Source organism: Piliocolobus tephrosceles, chromosome 4, assembly GCF_002776525.5.
Source record: "Piliocolobus tephrosceles isolate RC106 chromosome 4, ASM277652v3, whole genome shotgun sequence".
In the NCBI taxonomy this organism is placed as follows: domain Eukaryota; kingdom Metazoa; phylum Chordata; class Mammalia; order Primates; family Cercopithecidae; genus Piliocolobus; species Piliocolobus tephrosceles.
Window position 1 is genome coordinate 68,539,997 of NC_045437.1, and position 8,744 is coordinate 68,548,740.

At 33.6% G+C, this 8,744-nt stretch overlaps 1 non-coding gene across 1 annotated transcript; it reads left to right on the forward strand.

The window, feature by feature from the left end:
- Positions 1–7,364: 7,364 nt before the first annotated feature.
- On the forward strand, positions 7,365–7,471 carry LOC111541687. The gene has a single exon (XR_002731347.1). It is a non-coding gene; the product is annotated as a U6 spliceosomal RNA (small nuclear RNA).
- Positions 7,472–8,744: the final 1,273 nt, after the last annotated feature.

An 8,744-nucleotide genomic window follows, 5' to 3' on the forward strand; every position in this document is an offset into this window, starting at 1 on the left:
AGAAGAAGAAGAAGAAGAAGAAGAAGAAGAAGAAGAAGAAGAAGAAGAAGAAGAAGAAGAAGAAGGCCTCCAAACCAAAAAGGAAAAAGTAAAATTTTCTCTGTAGATGACATGATCTTATATGTAGAAAACCCTGAAGACTCTACCAAAAAAAGACTGTGAGAACTAATCAAATTCAGTAAAGTTGCAAGATCAAAATTAACGTACAAAAATTGGTTGCATCTTAATACAATAACAATGAACTATCCAAAAAATAAATTAAGAAAACAATTCTATTTACAATAACACTAAAATACCTAAAAATAAATCTAACCAAGAAAGTGAAAGACCTATATACTGCAAACTATGAAACACTGATAAAAGAAAATAAAGAAGATACAAATTAATAAAAAGATACTTTATATTCATATATTAGAAGAATAAATATTGTTAAAATGTCTACAGTACCCAAAGCAATCTACAGAATCAATGCAATTCCTATTATAATTTCGATGGCACTTTTCACAATAATAGAAAAAACAATCCAAAACAATAGAAAAGACCCTAAATAAACAAAGCAATCTTGATCAAAAAGAAAGCTGGAGGCATCACACCACCTGATTTCAAAATGTGCTACAAAGCTACAGTAATCAAAACAGGATGGTACTAGCATAAATACACACATATAGAGCAATGGAACTGAACAGAAAGTCCAAAAATAAGTCTTTACATTTACTATAAACTGATCTTCAACAAAGGTGCCAAGAAAGCACAATGGGGGAAGGATAGTGTCTGCAATAAATGGTGATAAGAAAACTTGATATTTCCATACAGAATAATGAAATTAAACTCGTATCTCAAACAATATATAAATATCAACTCAAAATGTATTAAAAGACTTAAATGTAAGACTTGAAATTGTGAAATTACTTGAAGAAAATAGCAGAAAAGCATCTTGGTATCCTTTATGTCGTTTATAATTATAAACAAAATCTGTTCACAAAACAGAACTGAAGTAATACTGACATAATTTATTTTAGAAATCTCTTTTTAAAATAACTGCTATGATACATCACAACATAAATAGATACGCATAAATTGGCATTTTTCTCTATTTAGACATATGTATATTTAATATAATTTATAATTGTTTTCATTTTCCACCTAATTTTTATTGTCTAGTCTAGCATTTTGATAACTAGGATAAAGTTTAAATAATAGTAGTATTAAAAATAACATATCTGTGCTCTTTCTCTGAATATGTACAAAATTAATATAAAAAATTGAACTCTGATCTAGTGGCAACATTTATCAATTTTATGAAATGTAAGCTTTACAAAGATAGAATTTTAAAAATGATGAACCCTTACATCTCTGCCTTCTCAATATCAATATGCTATTAGGCTGATGCAAAAGTAGTTGCGATTTTTGCCATTACTTTTAATGGCAAAACTTCAATTACTTTTGCACCAGCCTAATAATATTCCCATCTCCCCCTTTCTTGGTTCATTCATAATATTAGACTATGTAATTTATTAGGCTCATAATTTTAATAGATTTAATTTTGTTTAAAAATCAGTCACAATGTTATATTTGCTATGCAACCATAAACATAGAAACTGCTTTTGAACAGGAAGAATGCAGACTGACAATACAGCAATTGATATGGTTTGGCTCTGTTTTCCCACCCAAATCTCATCTTGAATTGTAATCTGAATTGTAGTCCCAGGTGTCAAGGGAGGGATCTGGTGGAAGGTGATTGGATCATGGGGGTGGTTTCTCCCATGCTGTTCTTGTGATAGTGAGGGACTTCTCAGGAAAGTTGATGGTTTTAAAAGTGTTCGGAAGTTCCCCCGTTGAAGCACTTCTGTCTCTCCTGCTGCTGTGTAAGAAGCTGCCTGCTTTCCTTTCATTTTGCAGCATGATTCTAGGTTTTCCGAGGCCTCCCCAGCCATGCGGAACTGTGAGTCAATCAAACCTCTTTGTTTATAAATTACCTAATCTCACAAAGTATCTTCATAGCAGTGTAAAATCAGACTAATACAGCAATATATGAATTATCAACCACACAATCAGTTTTAATAATCTCTGAGTTTCACAAAAGGCAGTAAAATTTTTAACTTTACTTTTAGTTCTGTGTGTGTGTGAGAAAAAGTGAGAGGAAGAGAGAGGAAGAAGAGACAGAGACTGAGAAATGGTGTAACATTAATGCACTCAAGAATGTATATAGATTATTTAAAATAACTGTATCAGAAAAATGTGATGAACTCTCTTTATATGTTATTATGTCACTAAGATTTTATTATTTTGATGAAATGCACTATGTTAATTCAAATGCAATATACTCATAAGTAATACTTGAGTATATGAACCACACTTGTCAAAGTAAATGAATAAAATATTATTTTGATGTAGGGTCCTTGAACTCCTTTATGGCATTGGTTTTGTTTACATTGTAATTTTCAAAATTAAGTGATCTACATGGTTCCCTAGTGTGAATTAACAAGCAGCTCTCAATCAATGTTTCACATTTTCTTCAGCAAGCCCATGGAGGAAAACAGTGCCTATTTTCTTTCTTATGGTATAAAATTATTGTAGACTATAACCATTCATGCTTCAGTACAAAAATTATATTTTTATAATTTATATTATACCACAATTCCAGAGGTTTCTCTTAATGTATTCAACATGAAAAAGCAAAACTACATTCAAAATAATTTCATAATCATGAACCACAGGTGTATATATTTCTAATGTATACATCCTAAGATCTTTTGCTGAAACTATTTCAGACTGTCTTTAATCAACTATTTGCTAATATAGTCATGAGAGCAAACTGAAGCTATTTCAATGGGCTGCCTGAAGTTCCCTTCTCACCCTCACCAGAAAATGAAAAAACAAACGCTATGTTGTCAGAAATCTTCATCTCTTACACCTGACATACCTAAAATATGTTCTTTCATTTATCTTAAATGAAAAGATAATATAATGCTTGCCCCTTTAATTTCAGTGAAGGAAAGCAAGAGAATTAAGAATAACATCAATCCACAAAGGCAAATTATCTAGTAAATAAAACTTTCTTAAAAAACCTTAAAAGGTAGTGGTGATTTCAAAGACAAGTGTTTCATGGTTTATTGCCATTATTTATTGGAAAAGCCAAATGTGTATCAATGTAGCATTTCACTGGTTACTATGACTTGAGAGCATGTGAGAATAAACCAAGAGAGTAATCAGTAAAATATGTAAGAGTGGGAGCGGAGGACACCTGTTGCCATGGATTTAAAAAACCATGTCTTCAAAGACATGAAAGAACAAACACAAAAATACTATACTATTGCTCTAGTCTCAAAGTCACCAGAGAGAAGCTAGAACTAAAAGGAATGATGATCCTGAACTAATTGGATTTCAAATCAAGATCAAAATGCAGCGTGCATTATCCAGAAATGGAACAGTCTAATTTAGTAATTACGGGATCTGCTGCCATTGATTCCATCACAGCTCTCATTGTTTCAGGCATCAGATCCACCCCCACTTCCCCTGGGATGACACAGCCTTCTCATTTTGCTGTTAGGAAACTTTCATCAATGCTTTGTTTCAATTTCTCATTCTCTCTTATCTCCTTTGTATGATCCCCTTTGCTAAGTACAGTTCCAATCGATAGAATAAAATGGTATCCGTAAATACAATTTGGAAATTATTACACGTATCTTCATTTCTGGTAAATTCTGTTTTTGGGCCTGGGAGCTTTAACCCTTTTATTCTTCTCCATAAGCTAAATCACAGGAATAAATAAAATAAAAAAGAAAACAATTTATCATTCATCACAACATGTACAGAGAAAGAAATAGAATGGAACCAGACTGCCACTGGACTTCCAATATTGAATGGAACACTTGAACTGACACTAAAGAACTATAGCCAGGCAGGGTGGCTCATACCTGTAATCCCAGAACTTTGGGATTACAGGAGCATCACTTGAGCTCAGGAGTTGGAAGCCAGTCTGAGCAACATATTGAGACCTTGTCTCTACTAAAACTTTTTAAAAATTTAAAATTTATTGTTTGTTTTATATTTTAACTTCTGGAATGATTTTCTATACTTTTCATATTGGTGAGCTCCTCTATATTTGGTCCCTGTGTACAGAGAGTCAGTATAGCTCTGTAGTTAAAATTGATGGCACTAGGACCATACTGTAGATTTTCAACCTTTATCTGCCACTACTTCCTCTGCCACCATGCTCAAGTTACTTATTATCCCTATTCCTTAATCTCCATAACTATAAAATAAGGCAGTAGTATTCATTTCATAGTCTGATAAAGGATCAATGAGGTAAACATTAAAAGTGCATAGAACAGCATTTGGTGCATAGAAGGCACACAAGAATAATTCATTATCATTATTTGCCATCATGATTATTCATTATTTATTATTACTATATCATTATTGCATCATTATTTACTGTTATTATTATTATTGCAGTCTCCAGAATTCTTGGGAGAAGTATATCCATCCGTCTGATGCTAAACCCAATCATTCTTGGCCTTAGACACTTTCTCAGATCTCACTACTACAAGGAAGTAAACAGAAACACCTTCCTTCTAAGAAATAATTTTTACTACATCATAACACCTCACTTTTTATTGTCATCTTTCTTTCATTCATCCAATATTCAAGTAATATCTATTGGGTAACCTAATATGCTCTAGGCACTAGGATACTGCAACACTACAAACTACAGTTTCTATTTTGGCCCTTTCATACAATTTCTAAGGTTATTATTTAATGTTTAGTACTAGGAGATACTTGATATTCCAATGTAAGAACTCAAATCACTGGCTTACCAAGAAATATCATGTATAATAAAATTATTGCTATTTTTCCAGATTAGGTTTGTACCACTTCCTTGGTCATATATTTTAGTTTCTATTTGACTTCAAGACAAATATTTTTAGAAATGAATATTTTTACTGTGTATTGATGCTTCGGGAAAAAAGTAAGTTGGTTGCCTTAGAAATGGTCTCTTTGTCTACATATCTTGACAATTACTTAGGTCAGCATATACTTGTCCCATTGGCTGCAGGAGTTACATTTCAGGAAACTGGAAGTATAGTATTTGGAGTTTCTCATGTTTATAGCTTTCTGTTCTCCCAAGGAAAAACAAGAAATCCATTTTGTTGACATTCAAGACATGATGCTTCGCCATGCTGAAAAACCAAGTATTTATAAAATAAGGGCTAAATTTAGATTTAGGAAACTTGAGTTTCCAGCCATGAGGGGTTTGAAATTAGCCTCCTGCCATAAACAACTAGAAAACTGGACAAAATGTAGGAAATAACTATTTTCACACTTTGAGCAGCAGACAGCACAGGACTGCGATCCTCGACAGAAAAGAACCAAAGAAATGAGACTTATTGCTGCCCAGGCTTTCTGCCTAGAGAAAATTTCTAGACTGCAATTCAGGGACGGGAAATTGAATCTTTAGCTTACTATCAACCTCTGCATGCATAGTGTGAATCCCCAGGAGGCTAGGCAGCAACAACTTCTGAAGAAACAAAAATTGCTGGAGAGCGGGTACTGAATAATATTCAGAGTTTACACAGGGTCAAGAAATGTTGAAATTTCCACTAGCCAGAATAGAGAAACCTTCTTGACACATGAAACCATTCAATAGAGGCCATGAAAGGAGGGCCATGCTTCAGAAACAGGGCTAAATTAGCATTAGGAAAAACAGATACTCCAGGCCTATCCAAAAAGAACTTGAAATTAAGTCTCAAAAAGATAAAGCTTATCCACGGGAAACCTATTGCCTACCAGAATAAAGACCACAAAATTCAGCAGTCGACAACATAAAACTTATAAAATCTAGCATTTATTAGATTTAATGTAACCATGAGGTTTTTTCAGGTGGTAAATATGGAGTCATTAGTGCTTTCACCAATAACTGTATTTTTTCAAGCACAAATTAAGCATATAATTCCAAATGCACTTCAAATTAGGTCACAGTAGCCTCTCTTTTTTATGCCAGACTGATGGATAATCAGACTGTGGTTGTTCTGCTTATTGGAAAATGCAGTGAGAAAACTGTGGAACAAAGGCTGGAGCCAATCCTCAATGGACATGTCGCATAAGAAAGGAATAATTTTTGTTTTAAGTGTCTGGGATTTTCATGTAGTTGTCAATCTCTGCATAATTAGATCATCTTTATGGATACAGTAGAATGGAACTAACAATGAAAAAGAACACTTATAGAATTTCTTAACTGTAAAAACATTAGCATTGATGGTCTATTTCAGTGTTTCCCAAGTTTGTTCTAATATGTTTAGGAAATTTTGAGTTAAACAAAGTTTATCATCAAATGGCTTCCTTTTATCCACTACCTCCTCAGTTTCTTTAACGTGCTGAAATGCCTTTGGACTCTTCAGTAAGGGGTCATCTGACATATGTGATGCTTCCAGATTTAATTGTCCACTCTTGATTTTCAAGTGTCTCCAGCACAAGTGCTCCATGGAATGTTATGCTCCTTTTGGAAATATTGAAACAGTCCAATGCCCTCATTTCCCAAATGAACAAACTGAGGTTATTAATTAATATACAAATCATACAACTAGAACCCAGTTTTCTTAGTTCTCACTTTTATGCTTTCTGTCACACACTGCACTGCATTACAGTACAGGACAAAGATTACATTTTTTCTTATGGAGTAAGTGCTTTCATAGAGAAGTGTAAAGATTTAAGAAAGTTAAATCCCTCAAGATCTTAGATTTGCATCTTTCTTGGATAAAACATAAGACAAGATGGAATAATTATATTTTGCCTTATGCACTTCATGAGAAGGAATCTACATTGATAAAGGTAAAAATAATGAACCTAAAATTTAACTAAGCTTCATTGACAGTGGGCTCATCTGAGCTTCAAGTTGTGACCTAAAAGCCACCTTCTCAGAGCACCTATCTTAGAATTTTCTAGATAACATTGCACATCCCCAGCCCATTGACCAGCCTTGGTGCTCTGTAGGCCCCCTTCCTGTTTTACTTTCCTCCATAAACATATCATATTCTGACACAGTACACGTGTTGCATATTTACCATCTATCTCCTTCCCCAGTAGAAAAAGTTCAGGGCTATTTGCAGTTGTTCTCCAAGATGTACTCAGCACCTAGAATGGCACCTGGCATATTGTAGTCACTCAATAAATATGTTTAAATTTATAGATGTATTTTTTATTTGTCTCATGTAACTCATGAATTTGAGTACAATAGTTGACTTCCAAAGAAATGCAGTTTTACTATGTTGTTTGAAAAGCATCATATAACATGATAAGTAACTTGTTTGCTAAATCTAATCATATACCTGGTATTCAGAGAATATGAAATAAAAATAAGTCTGGTGCTTGCTTCAGCAGCACATATACTAAAATTGGAATGATATAGACAAAATAAGCATGGCCCCTGCGCAGGGATGACATACAAATGTGTGAAGCATTCCATATTTTTCTGCACATGTATCCCAGAACTTAAAGTAAAATAAATAATAATAATAATAAGTCTGGCTACTAAATAGAGTTTTCAGAGCATGATCTCAGAAGAGATGTGAAATAGATAAATTGATCTCTAAGTTCTTTTTTACATAAAATATTCCCAGTAACCTCCTACTTTCTCCTAGTTGCATAATTCTCTTACTTCTAAAAGCTACTCCATATATCTTCTTTGGAAATATTCTATTTTTAGTACATTTTAATACTCCACTCTGCTTTACATTTTGCCTAACTGGTCCTAGTCCTGGCCTTTTAGAGTCCTCTTTTCTCCTAAATAAAGCTAGAAAACCTCCATTACCCTGATTATATGGTTTGCTCAGATGTGCTTGCTGAATTTCATAACCTCACTCACCCTTGTAAACTGGTGAGGATGTATTCATGAGCATGGAATACGTTTTTATCCTTAAAACCATATTCATGGCAGAGAACACACACCAAAGCAAGACTTTTCTTAATCTCTTGCTCAATTCAATATTTTAGAAAATGTAAAAATAGTGTAAGGTGATTTCATTACAATATTGGGGAAAGCACCTCTATCTATGATCATCTTCTATCCCTAAATCTCATTTCTATTCAAATAAAAATCAGATTATCCCAAAGTGGCTGGACTGGAAAGGTTTCTATTTCAAGTTAATTCAGACAGATACTCTGTTTACTCTCCCTGGTTCTATTACATGTTCTGTAAACACCTATCTCTATGAAGGGAGCAGCGTACATACAAGTGTAAACCTTGGAAATTCTGAGTGGAAGAAACTGGAGGCAAGGTGTAGACCCCTCAGAATCTGTGGTTCTCCAGCGTATTCTCAAAACTGTATCAGCCAGTTGTTGGATATGTGGCTGCAGTGATACGTCAAAAGTCATGATTTCCTTTCTCTATATCGTTTGAAGATTTTCTCTTCCCAAGAGACCCTCTTGTATTACATTAGAGAAATTATTTATTGGATGAATATTTCTGCTTCCAGTATCAAAGTTAGTGAGTTTTAATTAATTCATACTGCTTACTGCATCCTTTCGAGACAAGCGTTTCCCTTTTTTAATGTAAGCAATAGCCAAAAAGATGACACATTTTGTCTTCTTTCTACACCCAAATGTAAATAATTATGATAACCTCTTGCTATGTGGGAGGTGGCTGTCTAGTGTGATCATTAAATTACAGCTCATGTATTGTATTCTCCTTGGTTAATGTTCACACAAATTCGATAGACGGAATTATATGTGATGCAGAAAATTCC